This window comes from Halichoerus grypus, chromosome 4 (assembly GCF_964656455.1).
Source record: "Halichoerus grypus chromosome 4, mHalGry1.hap1.1, whole genome shotgun sequence".
Lineage (NCBI taxonomy): Eukaryota > Metazoa > Chordata > Mammalia > Carnivora > Phocidae > Halichoerus > Halichoerus grypus.
The window spans coordinates 115,372,333-115,388,310 of NC_135715.1; the positions used below are offsets into that span (position 1 = coordinate 115,372,333).

At 35.0% G+C, this 15,978-nt stretch overlaps 1 long non-coding RNA gene and 1 pseudogene across 2 annotated transcripts in view; both read left to right on the forward strand.

Moving 5' to 3' along the window:
* LOC118534842 (uncharacterized) overlaps positions 1 to 15,978 on the forward strand; it is a 358,905-nt gene that overhangs the window by 184,110 nt on the left and 158,817 nt on the right. The gene's annotated exons all lie outside the window — the stretch shown is intronic.
* Positions 3,000 to 4,137, forward strand: LOC118534840 (small ribosomal subunit protein uS2 pseudogene; annotated as a pseudogene).

The window sequence follows — 15,978 nt, forward strand, 5'->3', positions numbered from 1 at the left end:
TAACTTTGAGTAGCCATCATTTGAGGATAATTTGCTTTGATATTCTTGTGTACTGACATATTTGCTAAAGAGTGTTTTTTCTTCCCTTTAGAATTGTTGACTACATAAGATAGAGATAGAGCTATTTCAGAATCCACAGAAAGGTGACAAAATAGTAGGATAAATGCACTAATTGTTCCTCAAATAAAATCTCTGAAAAAAATTTAAATGAACATCTGTTTGAAGAATAGAGCTATTAAAGGGAATGTTCTGCACAAACAATATGCCACGCAGAATAGTTGTACAATAATGCTGTGAAATTGTTTAATTAACTCATAAAAGAGGGAATCTAATACAGGAAATGTATGCAGTGCACTCTGGAGATATTTGACAGTCTTTAAGAGCAGATGTGATTATGATTATAATTATTTTAGTAAATTGAACCATAATTTCTCTTTCTGTTGTAAAATAAGGTGCGGTATATTATGAATCCTAAGTGAAAAAAAAAAAAAAACCTTTAAACATAAGTAATTCATGCAAATCATGACTTTTGTTAAAGCTAAAGTATTGCTATCATCACCTTTTTAAATTGAGGTTTACCTTTGTAAATACAACTGAGAAGAATAAGTTTTCAACATGTAACTAGGTTGAATTTTAGGTGTACTTTGTGGAATTTGGTTTCAATATTTTGTAGACATGACTTTCACCAAAGATTTGGATTATAAAACAGTATGTTTATCTCTTATTTATAAGATCAATTATTTATTTATTATATATAAAATCATGGTGTGTAGGAGTATGGAGTAATTTTATTTTATTATCAGAGAAACTCTATCAGAGACCCTATAGTACTGAACATGAAGGCTACAACAGTTTTTCTTTTCCTTTTATGTGTGAGGTCAACTGGTTTGACTTGAAGTGGATTCATTGACTACCATGATATATATTAAGTTTGTTTGATATTACTATGCAAGTTTATTATATCTATGCCTTTCTATTATTTTTCACTCTTATTCATTTTGGAAATTGCATATTTATATATTCATAACTTTAATCAGTAATTACAGGAATGTTACATTTTCTGTATATTGCCTTTGTCACTCTTATTAACTAAAATTACTGCTAGAAGGAAATTAATCAGACAAATTAGTATGCTTATTCATGAAACCTAGATTATAGTAAACCCCAAGATTAAGACTAATGAAACAATTATTTATTTAATCATTATTAAAAATGAGAACATTGCTCAGATACTTGACAGTAACTGCAGCAAGCTTTGAAAGTAGACAAATGAATGTGTTTTTCTTGACTGCTCTTTCATGAAAGCAAGATTATTATCACCTTCTGGGAGTTTTGCTTTCATATTTGATATTTTCCCTAGGAAAAAAAGTCTCTCCTTACCAGAAAAAGAGAAAGTTTAATTTCTCCAATAGACTTCTCTCTTTGAAACTTAAGCTATTCTGACTCTGACTTTTCAAAATTTAAGATGTCATGAAAGTGTTCTTAAGTCAAGGCTATAGACACTTATGGGCACAATAACAATAAATACCATACTAGAAGTATAAATATTTACTTAAAGTATTCCTTAAAACAAATTGAAAAAAATTTAAGTTAAACATGTATTAAAAAGCAAAACGTACTATAGCACTAATAATAAAAATCCATAATCCTCTCCATATCTACATGTTATGTCAGCAGCTTCCTGGTGCCCAATGACAATCATATTTAATCATGCCTGCTTTTAGGTCTTCTAGGTAAATCCTTTAATGTACTGCTTTTCTTATTTCTCAATTTAGACATTAGCAGAAAGTTAGTGATTTTCTGCTATGATAGCTAAAGATTTTATTCACACTACTTCCCATATTTTATTCCCTCTGTGTCTAAAAAGTTCTGGGTTAGTAACTTTATTAGGTACTTTTGCTCATCTAAATGTTATATTAAAAATATCGATTTCTTTTTGTATCAAATCCAAACACTCTTGATTCATGATGTTGTAAGGTAAAAATTTCAACATTCCTAACACTTCCTTACTCTGCTTTCTACCATACTTGGATTGTTGGACAAAATAGTGGATGAAATTTGAATTTTACATTTGAATTTTAAGTAAACAACTAATTTTTTAGTATAAGTCTGTCCCAACTTTGTATATATTCATTTTTCAGTAGATAAAGTGATATTTGATTAATTAGACTTGAGAAAGAAGAATATAATGGGGGGATACAAAAAATAAGATAACCAATTTACCTGTATAACCCCCAAAATCATAGGAGTTTGGGGTACCAGTTACTTCTAAATTGGGCTTAGGAGACAAAGCTAAAATCAAAAAGATTGGTGAGAGGAATGTTTTATCTAAGGAGTAGCTAGACTCCCAGATCACCTCCCAAGCCATCATAGCCAGGTTAAATCCCAAGTCAGAAGAATATCCCAGCAGAGGAAATGAAGTTTCCATTTCTGGCAAAGTTGATCTAAAGAGACTGTTAACTTGGGGACAATAAGCAAAACAAAGAATAGGGTGTAGCGCTGAATTGGAAGCAAGCAGATTGAGTGAAAATCTATATTCTGTACTTTCAGCCTTCTTTTCTTTTTGGCTCTTGGAATGCTGATGGCAGCACCATTGAGAAGTAACCTAAAGAGTTCCCACCCTGGGCTCAAAAGACTGGCTCAAAACAAAAGGTTTGCAAAACTATCATTAGGACATCTCAAGTGAAATAGCATGGTCCCCTCTTCATTGCTCATGGTGAGAGCTATCAATCCAAAGATTTTTTCCTCCTCCAAACAGAATTTTAGGACCTCACATTTAAATCTAAATTGCCAACCAGGGAAAATCAAACATTGGAACTTCCTAATGCAGAAGGCAAAGACCAAAATAAACAAGTAGGAAAGCGAGACTCAGAGGAAACAAAGTTGATAAAGGAAAGACAATAAAACTTAAAAAACAAAGAGCCTTTACATGCTACCTGGGTAGGGGTCATACAGCCTTGTTTTGCATTCCCATCATAACTTAAAGGGAAACTTCCATGATGTCCAGAGCCTTTGATGTTCTGAAAATGAAGGAGGAGGATGTCCTCAAATTCCTTACAGCAGGAACCCACTTTGGTGACACCAACCTTGACTCCCAAATGGGACAATACATCTACAGAAGGAAAAGTGATGACATATACATTATAAATCTGGAGAGAACCTGGGAGAAGCTTCTGCTGGCAGCTCATGTCATTGTTGTACTGAAAACCCAGCTGATGTCACTGTCATATCATCCAGGAATACTTGTTAGTGAGCTGTGTTGAAATTTGCTGCTGCTACTGGAGCTACTCCTATTGCTGGCCACTTTACTTCTGGAAATTTCACTAATCAGATCCACACAGCCTTCCAGGAGCTGAGACTTCTGGTGGTTATTGATCCCAAGGCTGACTATCAGCCTCTCACAGAGGTGTCTTATATTAACCTGCCTACCATCGCTATTAACACAGACTCTCCTGTGCACTATGTGGACATTGCTATGTCTTGCAACAGGGGAGCTCACTTAGTGGGTCTGATGTGGTGGATGCTGGCCCAGGAAGTTCTACACATGTGTTGCACCATTTCCTGTGAACAACCATGAGACATCAGGCCTGATCTCTACTTCTACAGAGATCCTGAAGAGATTGAAAAGGAAGAATAGGCCTCTGCTGAAAAGGCTGTGACCAAGGAGGAATTTCAGGGTGAATGGACTGCTCCAGCTCCTGACTTCACTGCTACTCAATCTGAAGTCGCAGACTGGTCTGAAGGTATGCAGGTGCCCTCTGTGCTGATTCAGCAGTTCCCTACTGAAGACTGGAGTGCTCAGTCTGCCACTGAAGACTGGTCTACGGCTCCCATTGCTCAGGCCACTGAATGGGTAGGAATAACCACTGAGTGGTCTTAAGTTGCTCTTCCACAAAGGCAAACAAAATGGAAATAAAGTTGACAGAAAATAAACAGTTCCTAAAAAAAAAATAATAATAAAAGAAAAGAAAAGAAAAGAAAGAAACTGCGAGTAAAGTTCTCAGTAAGATAAGACATTGCATTTGAAACAAAAACAGTATATTTCCGCAAAGGAGCTTCTCTTAAACAAGAAAGAACTCTTTCAAACTACAAGCAGGATAAGAATAAACCTAAAAAGTGTAGGATGTTTGGAATATATATTTGAGGCAGTCTTCCCAGAGGTAACATCAAAAGAGAAAAGGTGAAAAATTGGAAGAAAAGTTAAGAAAATAATATTTTTCCAGAAGGTACAACTAGTGAATAATATGAATACCAAAAAAGAGAACAGAACAAAGTGTAAAAAATTATGAAGTAATACATCTCCTAAAACTGATGAGCATAAGTTTTGAGACTGAAAGAGTTCATGAAGAATTCAGAAAAAAAAAAAATCAACAAAAAAACACTAACACTGGAGAAATGGGTCATGAAATTTCAGAACATCAGTGATGAAGAAAATAAAGGTCTGAGAAGGAGAGTGATGGGGAGCAGAAGAGAAGAGAGGAAAAGGAGGGAGGAGAAAATCATATCATATAGTTCAAGTATCAACCTCTTTTCAGCTTTTCAATAGAAACAGTGAAACCTAGAAAACAGTAGAGTACTGTATAAGAATCCCGAGGGAAAATAATTTCCAACATAGAATACTATACTCAGCTAAACTATCAATCAAGTGTGAAGGCAGAAATAAAAATATTTTCAGACATGCAATGTCTCAAAAACTTACTTCCCATGAAACCTTTCTCTGGAAACCACTGAAAAATGTGCCAGTAACAAAGTGGGGTAAACTAAGGAAGAGTAAAACATGGAATCTGAGATACAGGGATGAAACAGAAGCAAGGTAAAGAGAATTTCAAGGTAATGGTGCAGGAAAGTCTCAGGAAAATAGTTTCTCAGCAAGTCCAAATTGGAGACGAGACAATTTTCTAGTAGATACTGAAAGCTTACCTGATGTGTTTGCCACATTTAAACATATTTTTAAAGTTCTGTTTTACAATTTGAGAATGAACTAGTGTTGATTACTTATAAAGCAAAGTAAATGGGCTAAAAAAGATGTAATTACTAACTTCCAGAAAAACCAAATGTTTGCAATGAAGGGAACATAATTATAGTATATTATCTGGCTGAGCTCTAATAAATATAGTTATAATGATATATGTATTAAATGTTAATTTGATAAAAATTATGACATAAGAGAGGGAAAGAGAGAAGTGGAGGTTTGTAGAAAGACTCAAATACTCTTCTTGTATTATCCAAAGGTATTAGATATTCTAAAAAACTAAAAAATCAAGATATAGGTATGTAATATTTTATTTACAAGTAAGAGGTGAGTAGCAGAAGAAATAATTTTAAAAAGATGAAAATGATTACTTTTGATGATCAGGACTTTGGAATAGAGAGAAATGGGGCAGAAAGCACTTTTTTTTCTTCTTTTGTTGCCTATAAAGGTATTTGTCTTTAAAATTATGTGTATGTATTACTTTGATGTAAAAAATGAACAAATAACAGTAATAAATAAACAGATAAGACTGTTACATGTTCATTTTCTTATAGAAAGGAAGAAAAGAAATAAGTTAATTAAGCCAAATGAACCCAGTAAAACAAAGTATCAGAGTACCTGCAAGTATTAGAACATGGACATTTTACAGCTTAGAGGAAAAGTGATATTATTTTTCTGGAGCAGTTCACATAGTGTAATCTGTAAGCTAATAAGAAACAGAAAGTAAACTGGCAGGGTTCCTTTTTGTACTCCCAGCCCTAAGGCCTTTGTGGAGAATGGCAGTAGCCTCGTGTAATGGATTCTTGTTGGAAGTGGAAAGGCAGAGATACCACAAGGCTGCCTATGCTTGTAGGAGCCATAGACACTGATACTCAGAGACTTGATGCATTGCATCCTTCTCTAACTTGCCTTTTAAAAGCCTAGAAAATATGTCACCCAATGAAGTGAAAACTTCATTGCTGCCCTTTGCAGACCAAGGCAGTTCTTAGGACTCTGTCATTTGGAGTGATCATCAAGCATCACAAAAAGACTTGGCTTTGTTTGGTGGAGTCTTGAGACAAATGAAAATAAGCAGAAGGAAAGGAAGAGGAATAAGAACTATTTATTTTTTTATTTCTGTTATGGGATAGGCCTTAGGACACTTCTATGTACCCTATATCATATAATCTTCCCAAAGCAATGGGAATTAAATATAGTACTGATAACATATGGCAAAGAAAAGTAACTCTTAGATTTCTATGAGATACCACAACTTTATTAAGCAGGTGCTGAGCTCAGTAGAATTCAATTTTTTATAGGGTTAGTAGAATACTACTAGCAATACAAAGTTAAGCTAGACTAATTATATTATGGAATCCAGATCAAGGAAGATAGTGGTTTTACTGTACTTTGTCTGGGTCATACCACATTTGAAGTATTATGGGATTTGGTTATATTGGGACACAGGCTGAATAAAGGTACAATGTCAGGAGAATTAAAACCAAATTGTGAGAAGAAATCAGCATTCACATGTTATATTCATATGAGGAACATTTAGAAGAACCAAGGATTTAAGCCTGTAGGAAAGAAGACCTATTAGAGCACATTATGGCTGGCTACTTTTTAAGTATTCTTGTATAGAAGGAATGGATTTTATTTTGGATTACTTCTAAGACTCGATAGATAGACACACAGAAGTTATAGGAAACACATGATGGGGCAATTTCTAATAAATGGTGAATGGTAGACAAATAACAAATTCTCACAAATTATTTACTGACCCTTTGTTAGAAATGTTTAGGGAACAACCAGATGATCATCAGTTAACACTTTGAGAGAGGATACCCACATTGGAATAGAGATTGTACCAATTGCAATGTAAAGTCTGATCTGATCTAAAATTATAGATTCTTAGATATGTCAGTTTTGATATTCAGTCTCCAAATATTGATTATTCAATAAATAAATATCAGCCATATCCAATATGTCAGGAAACAAAACAGTCATTTCCTTACCTACTGCAATGTTGAATCTAGCAGAAGGGCTAATAATTAAGCAGATAATTGCAGAAATAATTTTAATAGTAATGAACATTATGAAGAAGTAAAGAATATTATGACAACATATAGCACATGATCTAATCTAGTTTGGAAGGACAGGGAAAATTTCATTAAGTGATGTTTAAACTGAGACTCAAGGTTAAGTTAGACTCTAGGAAACTACTCTAGATTCAGGGTTGAGGTCCAGAAAAGTGTCTTGGATTGGGAGACTATACATACTGAAACAAAAGATTCTAACTTAGCACTCAACCAATCTTACAAATGTCCGTTAGCATCTCCCTTGTTTATTGATGTGCTATTGATATTGTCTGAAGGTTGCTTTTCTGCTTTATAGGAAGTCCTTTTTGCTCATAGCCTAGATGTTTTGCTTTGGGTTCATACTTTGGGAACTTTTAGTTTGATTGGGTGATTTTGTTGTTGTTGTTGTTGGCTATGACTGACACCAGTACCTACTACTCTATATTTGTAGGAATTCAGATGAGTCAGATTCTGAATTCTAGGCCACAGAGGCAAGTGGGATTGTATCCCTGCCCTTGACTTTAGAGTACAAAATACTGTAGTTTGAAAGCCACCTGTATGGGTGCCTGGGTGGCTCAGATGATTAAGCATCTGCCTTTGGCTCAGGTCATGATCTCCAGGTCCTGGGATCAAGCCCCATGTTGGGCTCCCTGCTCAGTGGGGAGTCTGCTTCTCCCTCTCCCTCTGCCTCTCCTCCTGCTTAGGTTCTCTCTCTCTCTCTGCATCTCTCTGTCTCAAATGAATAAATAAAAGTCTTTTTTAAAAAAATAAATGCCACCTGCAAAACAAAGAAGTGAGTGAGGAATGGCTGTAGAAATAAATGAACTCATCCTTTTCCTGAGTGTATTTCAGAAACCTACAGAGTGAAATCTTTCATCTAAATTAAAGATGGACCCCCACAAAACTTCAAAGAGTTTGATGATGTGAAAGGAGTAGCCAGGGCCTACGAAGTGCTGGTGAATAATTACAATCTGAGATTTATTGGTGACCACTCTTGTGTCATTAAAAGGTTGGCTGACCAGATAAAACCAGGCATTGGCTAGAGGCAAGAATCTTGAGCCTCCCAATCTTTTGAAATTTCTAAGGAGTTTTCCAAGGGGAAAATCAGTATTCACATGCTATATAGGAAGATCTTTACATAGACCGAATGGATTCAGCTGGCTCAGGCTGCTTCATTTGACAACATCCGATTCAGTGCCTGAGAAATGTCATTATGCTTTAGATCCTAGGGATATTCATCATGCCTGCTAAGAGTTGAATGGAACATTCTTATGTTTGTGATGTATATTATTGAATCTCCAGTGTTGGTCAGCGTCAGATCAATTCAGCAAAAAAACATTTTACAATGACATTTGACACAGACCTTATCAAGGACTGTGTAATCAAAAAGTGTCACCTATAACATGATTATGTGGACATTCTTGAGTGAGTTTTCATAGCACTGAGTAGTTCTCATAGTGTGACTCAAGGTAAGACACCCAGATAGTGGCTTTTGCTTAATACCTAGGATAGTGAGGTTTCTAAATGCTATGAGCACCAGGTCTTTTTAATAATAGAGCTTACAGATGTGGTCTTCAAGTTATATAACTATCAAATAGTCACACTAAAATTAAAATCTGAGCATTTTGTCAGTGACAACTTTTATTCTCACTCCAAAATCTTTCATTTTTGAAAGAATTGTTTGGTTGCACAGCTACACTAGAAAAGATAGTTTATGAATGAAACAAACTGGTCACTTCAGTTTCTCTTGAGTAATACAAATAAACAAGATAAAACAGGAAATGTGGAGAAAAAATTTGAAGACTGATTTATGTCAGTTATTCCAAGTCTATTGGTTTTTGAGCAATTCAAGCATCATCTGTAAATATCACAGGACATATGGAATAACAGATCTCAAGATTGCAGAATAAAACACCTTTACATTAACAAACAAAATTTGGCAAAAAAATAATAAACTCATCAAAGAATTTATTACATAAAATATGTAACTTCTGTAATAAGATAAATATGTGTAAAAGTTATTCCCAGTTTCAATCACTCATCCTACATTATAGACATATAGTTTTCAATATGTATTAAATATATTCTCGATATATTATTAAAAATAATAATAGCTCACTGTGTTCTTGGCACAGCTAAACTCTTTACATATATCATCTCATTTACATTCACAACAACTTTGTAAGGTAGGCACTATTGTGATTTCCATTACAGATGAAGAAACTGCTTCTTAGAGGGGAAGGAAATAACCCAAGGTTATATGACTAGTGAGTGTTAAAGACAGAATTTGGATTAAGGCTTTCTGAGTTCAGAGCCTGGCTCTTAATCACAAACTGTACCTCTGGCTACATAGCAATACAACTGATTGAAAAACAATGAATTTAAACAACTTATCCCCTTTGCACACCCTCAAACAACTAGTTTGCTTTTAAAGTGATTTCTTATTTTTAAAAATGCATTGTTTTTGAACTAAGTATTTTGAAATTTTGCAGACATTTTTACAAATCATACCCCCATTCACCTGAATTAAGATCACGGTGGTATTCCTGTGTGAGTCAGGGATGTTGAGAATTCTGGAGGTAACATCTGGACTTTAGTGTGACATTGGTAGGCTAATTAGGACTGGAGGCTGATTCCTTTTCTTAATTGCTTTATCTTCTAGTTTATATTAGACCTATAGATCAGGTGGATGGTGACTTGTAACAGGTAAATGAAGAATTGAGGGGGAGAAATCATGAGCCTACTTTTTAGGAACAAGTGGGTAATCAAGTTAGAGTTTTTAGGATGGAGACTTTCCTTTGTCAACAGTCTCTCCCCTGAAATATGCCATTCCTCAAGTTCCTTATAGCTTTCAGAAACATGGTATAATTTATTTTCAAAGGTCTGCTTGTTATGTTAGATGAGGTCAAGAGCCGTGAGAGTGAAGATGGCAGCCATGTAGAGAAGGCAAAGAGAATCTGGCAGGCAAAGTTAGCCCCAGAAAAGCAAAGTAGAAATTGGAGCAATAGTGTGATATTTGAACAAATTACATAAGTTATGCAAGTTCTTCCTTTTCTGGATGGGCTTTTCTTTTCCACTATATGATTTTACAGTTTTAACTTTTTAATATGTTTTTATCCAAGTGGCTTTGATTGGAAGTTTATCTATACAGACAAATCTAATGTTGAGTATTTGCATTCTTCTGAAGTTTTGAAGTTTGGTTACTCATTGAGAGAATCTTGAGACCTAAATGAATGGTTGAAGTAATAAGGCAAAGTTGTTGGTTTTTCCCCCCAGATAAGATGTTCTTCTCCCCCTGCCATACTGTTTTCATTGTGGTAATATGTAGTATGATGTCCTTGGGCAAGGAAACATTTTGCCTTGATATTTCACTGGAATAAAATCATTTTTGATCAGGTATTACTAATTTCTCAATTCTACAAGGAATTTAAATCTCACTCTTGAATTAAGTGGTGAATGACAAAAATATTTTGACACATATGAATGAGGTTTCTTTTTTTTAATTTTGTTTAAGTTATGTATTTTTTTAAATTTTATTATGTTATGCTAGTCATCATACATTACATCATTAGTTTTTGATGTAGTGTTCCATGATTCATTGTTTGCATATAACACCCAGCGCTCCATTCAGTATGTGCCCTCCTAATACCCATCACCGGGCTAACCCATACCCCCACCCCCTCCCCTCTAAAACCCTCAGTTTTTTTCTCCGAGTCCATAGTCTCTCATGGTTCATCTCCCCCTCCGATTTCCCCCCCTTCATTTTTCCCTTCCTACTTCTTCTCTCTCTCTTTTTTTTTTTTTGACATATAATGTATTATTTGTTTCAGAGATACAGGTCTGTGATTCATCAGTCTTACACAATTCACGGCACTCACCATAGCACATACCCTCCCCAATGTCTATCACCCAGCCGGCCCATCCCTCCCACCCCCCACCACTCCAGCAACCCTCAGTTTGTTTCCTGAGATTAAGAATTCCTCCTATCAGTGAGATCATATGATACATGTCTTTCTCTGATTGACTTATTTCGCTTAGCATAATACCCTCTAGTTCCATCCACGTTGTTGCAAATGGCAATATTTTGGGTATTTTTTTTTTTTGATGGCTGCATAATAGGAATGAGGTTTTTGATTCAAAGACTAAATTCATGCAAGGGTCATTATTTTGTTAATTTTTCATTACAGTGTCCAACTTGAGGGATGTGTATTAATTAACATAGGATCCAAAGGCAAAAATAAAAGTCCATATACCCAATTCTAGCTACAGCACATGCCAGTAGTAGGTGTCTGCTGTGTAGAAAGACTGGGAAAGTTTCTTAATCAAATTTCTTATAAATCTTTGATGTCTGCTTATTTATTTTCTGCAGAGCAGCAGCCTCTTCATGTTTGAGGTCCCAGTAGCAAGAGCCTGTTTCTGTTGAGTTTGATTATAGAAAGAGAGGTATGCTTAGAGGGAACCCAGCTGGATGTATCCAGCTTGCTGCCTTAGTTTATTTCATCTTAGATGAGAAAGGAGGACAAAGAGCAGTTATAGAATTGGTAATTGTACTACTGGCAGAGCCGCAAATGATATTTATTCTATTATACTCACTTGCAACCAGAGGATTCATTTTTGCAGGTGGATAGCATGCAAAGGCTTGGATTAAACACACTGTAATGCTTTGAAACCCTGACCATTGGTCTCTGTTACATAACAGTGTTGTTCATAGACATATTTTGCAGCTGTTACATTGGTGCTTATTTAGAATAATTTATAAGAAAAACTAAAGCTATTTGTTTGGTTGTAGTTTTCTACCAAATATTTGAATAGGAGTTAGGTGACTATTAGGCTGGAAGGAAAAAGTACAAAAGTTTAGGATTTGGCCATGTTTCAACAACTGTTAAGTTTTAACAATTCTGGTAATGTGTTCAGTCTCTTAAATGTTATGGCACTGATATTTCTTCACTTTTTTATGGGAAGAGAATTAGATTAATTGTGAGGGGCTGTCACTGGGGAACCTTTGGTTAAGGGTTACTTTTGAGTTTATTCCTGGAAAGGAATGAAACTGGCAGGGACAGGATCAGTTTTCTGTTATGTCTGATGACCATTTCCAGGAAAGTTTGGTTAGCCAAACCACATGGATTCTTGGTTTCTATTGTAATTTGCCAAAAGGGATGTCCCCCCATGGAAACTGTTAACACTTGTTTTTATAATATTGGCATCTGTAAGCTCTTCATTGTTATCTCAAGGAATAAAATCTTGAGAAGGAGGCTGAAAAGATCTACATCTTGAAATTCAGAAAATGGAAAACACTCTCTTCCATAATTGGAAAGTCTAATCATCCCTATTGTATACACTGGATGGTGGGGAAAATCATTCCAGTAGTGAGAGAGGTCTTGTGTATTCAACCTTCTTTTTTTTTTTTTTTTTTTTTTTTTAAGATTTTGTTTGTTTATTTATTTATTTGACAGAGAGAGAGAAACAGCATGAGAGGGGATAGGGTCAGAGGGAGAAGCAGGCTCCCCGCTGAGCCGGGAGCCCGATGTGGGACTCGATCCCAGGACTCCGGGATCATGACCTGAGCCGAAGGCAGTTGCTTAACCAACTGAGCCACCCAGGCGCCCTGTATTCAACCTTCTTAATGGTCTCTGATGGGACTTGATTTTAATTCATATATTGTAATTAAAAATGATATTCTTAAGAAATCAGCAATTTATCATAAACATCAAACACCTGAGACATTCAAATTAGAATGAGGATAGTAGTCATTCATTCAACAAATATTTATTGGGCCAGACACAAGATATTTGTGAGACAAAGTGAGTAACATAAACACTCCCATTTAAATGGAACTTTTCACCTTGATGAAGTCATTCCAAATAATGGGAAATTTTCACTTTAATGCTATACTTTATATTACAAAAAGAAAACTTATGGATAATCCTCAGTAGGCCATGCAATCAGGATATTTTTTATTGGTTGGCATGTGCTCATTTAGATCCATGCACATTCTGTGTTTCTGATATACTTGTGATAACATTAACATTTTTTAGACAGGTGACAAATTTTGTTTAATATTGGGTCCTGCAATAATGTTACTTATGAAGGAGTTAATTTATAGCAGTGACTTTATTTGTTCTAATACCTAAGCTAATCAGTTGCAGTATTAATTGAAGTTCTTTCTTGGCCTTGCAGAATTTAGCATATACTAGATACTCATGATTATACAAAGGTATATCAGCCTGCTGTTTTTAAATTTACTTTGTCCCTTTTAAGGACATACAATCAGCGATTTTGAACCCATTAATTGTGGATAAGCTTACTAATAAATCTGTAACTTATTAGTCATACATAATGTTTAGAAGACATACAGATTATGTCCATGCATTCAAAGTGAGGTAACAACTCTGACAGTTATATGGTTTCTGCAATTAGTGCAAACCAGAAATTCTTCATGGAGTAATGAGTCATCGATTAGTTGTTAGTTCTGCTACAACTAATTATTTTATAAAAATAAAATATCAAAATTTGTAAGATAAATTAGAAAGGATTCAAGTTAGCCTTATAAGAATTCCATTAATTATTATGCATTATACATTATAATATACTTTCTTGAGAGGAAGGAAAAGAAATGGAATTGCTTATAAACCTGGATGTGCCCATGGGAGGGATTTGAATATGTGACTTGTATTTGTCCTGTGTTTACAGTGGAAGCATGTGTGATAGACTTTGGCCCAGGCAGAACTAGAATACCAGTAGTAGAAAATCTGCTCTTCTGACTGCCCTATTACTCCTGTCTCCACCAATATGCTCTCATTTCACGTTGTTCTGAAAAATTTATTTGAATAGTTTTCAGGGAGTATTCACTATTCAGACTCAGCAGGTAAAATGGCTGAGAAAAAAATTCCCATTGCAAAGAGAAAACATTTTTTTCTTTTCCTTTTTTAAAAATTGAAGTATAATGAACATACAATGTTATATTAGTTTCAGATGTACAATATAATGATTCAACAATTCTATACATTATTTGGTACTCATCATAATAAGTATACTTTTAATCCCTTTCTCCTATTTCCCCCATCTCCCCACCTACCTCCCCTCTGGTAACCATCAGTTTGTTCTCTATAGTTAAGAGTCTGTTTTTTTGTCTCTTTTTTCCTTATTCATTTGTTTTGTTCCAAATTGCACATATGAGTGAAGTCATATGGTATTTGACTTTCTCTGACTGACTTATTTCACTTAGCATTATACTTTCTAGATCCATCCATGTTGTTGTAAATGATAAGATCTCATTCTTTTTTTGTGACTAATATTCCATCGTATATATGTTTATGTGTGTGTATATATATGTGTGTGTGTGATATATATATATATATGGACATATATATATATCTTTATCCATTCATCTATGGAGGGGCAGGCACTTGGGTTTCTTCTATATCTTGGCTATTATAAACAATGCTGCAATAAACATAGGGATGCATATATCTTTTCAAATTAGTGTTTTTGTTTATTGTGGGTAAATACCCAGTAGTGGAATTACTGGATCATATGGTAATTCTTTTTTAATTTTTTGAGGAACCTCCATACTCTTTTCCACAGTGGCTGGACCAATTTACGTTTCTACCAACAGGGCACTAGGGTTTCTTTTTTTCTCCACATCCTTACCAACACTTATTTCTTGTCTTTATGATCCTAGCCATTTTGACAGGTGTAAGGTGATATTTCATTGTGGTTTTGATTTGTATTTCCCCAATGATTAGTGATATTGAGCATCTTTTCATGTGTGTGTTGGCCATCTTTATGTCTTCTTTGGAAAAATGTCTATTCAGTTACTCTGCCCATTTTTTAATTGGACTGTTTTGTTTTGTTTTGTTTTTGGTGTTGAGTTATATTAAATTCTTTTTGTATTTTGCATATTAACCCCTTATCAGATATATCATTTGCAAATATTTTCTCCCTTTCAGTAGGTTGCCTTTTTGTTTTTTTGATGGCTTTGTTTGTTCATGATGATGAAAATGGCTGAGAGAAAAATCCCATGGCAAACAGAAAACATTTTAATTAATACATTTCAAACCTCTGTCTCTCTATTTAACCACCATATTTACCTCTTGATTTAGATAGATGTCAGTTTTTTTCTTTTTGGGGGGGGTCTGGTGATCCTGTGTCTTTATTGTAAGCTGTCTCAGATCCTTTTTGAGAACAGACTACTTGTTTGTAACAGTCAGAGTTTAGTCAAGAAAACAGATATCACTCTAAGTGTTTCAAATAGAGGGCATTTACTACAGATAATTAGTAACATAGGTGACAGAAGAACTAAAAAGCCCAACAGAGAAAGGAGAAAACCCCAAAATTAGCAGCAGCAGGAAACAGCTACCATACCTAAGTTTAAAAGGATAGGATGAATGGAGAGGAGGTAGTCTACCAGACCTTAGATGCCAAGGCTGTCTAGTGTACCTATCTGGTAGAAGCTGCAGCAATACATGCACCCAAATTACTACTTTGGAAGGGTAGAATATCCTGTTTTTCCTTTCTTTCCACCATGCCCTGAGCCCCAGTCTGCTGCCAGTATCTCCTTTTGACCAGATCGGAAGCCAGCACACACAGGCCTGGGAGACACAGTCTGCAGGGTCAGTCTCCCTGTGACACAGCACAGAAGAAGGGTGAAGAAGGGATTTGTAAGCAAACAAGCCAAAGAAGATTTGAGTCAGTCAATTGATAACAGTAGTCTTTTATTTATATTTTCATCTTCCGTCAGAGAGATAAAATGATTAGTCCTAATTTAAAAATTAGCATGGTATACTTTGATTAGCTTTCAAAAATCTTGAAGTATCCAAAAAAAAAAAATATTGAAGTATCCACTTATCAAGAAGTAAACTGCAAGCTTTATTCACCTACTCTTTACCATAGCATTTTGTTAGCTGAATGTAAAACCCAGAGACTGGATTAGTTGGAGAACTTGTGTTG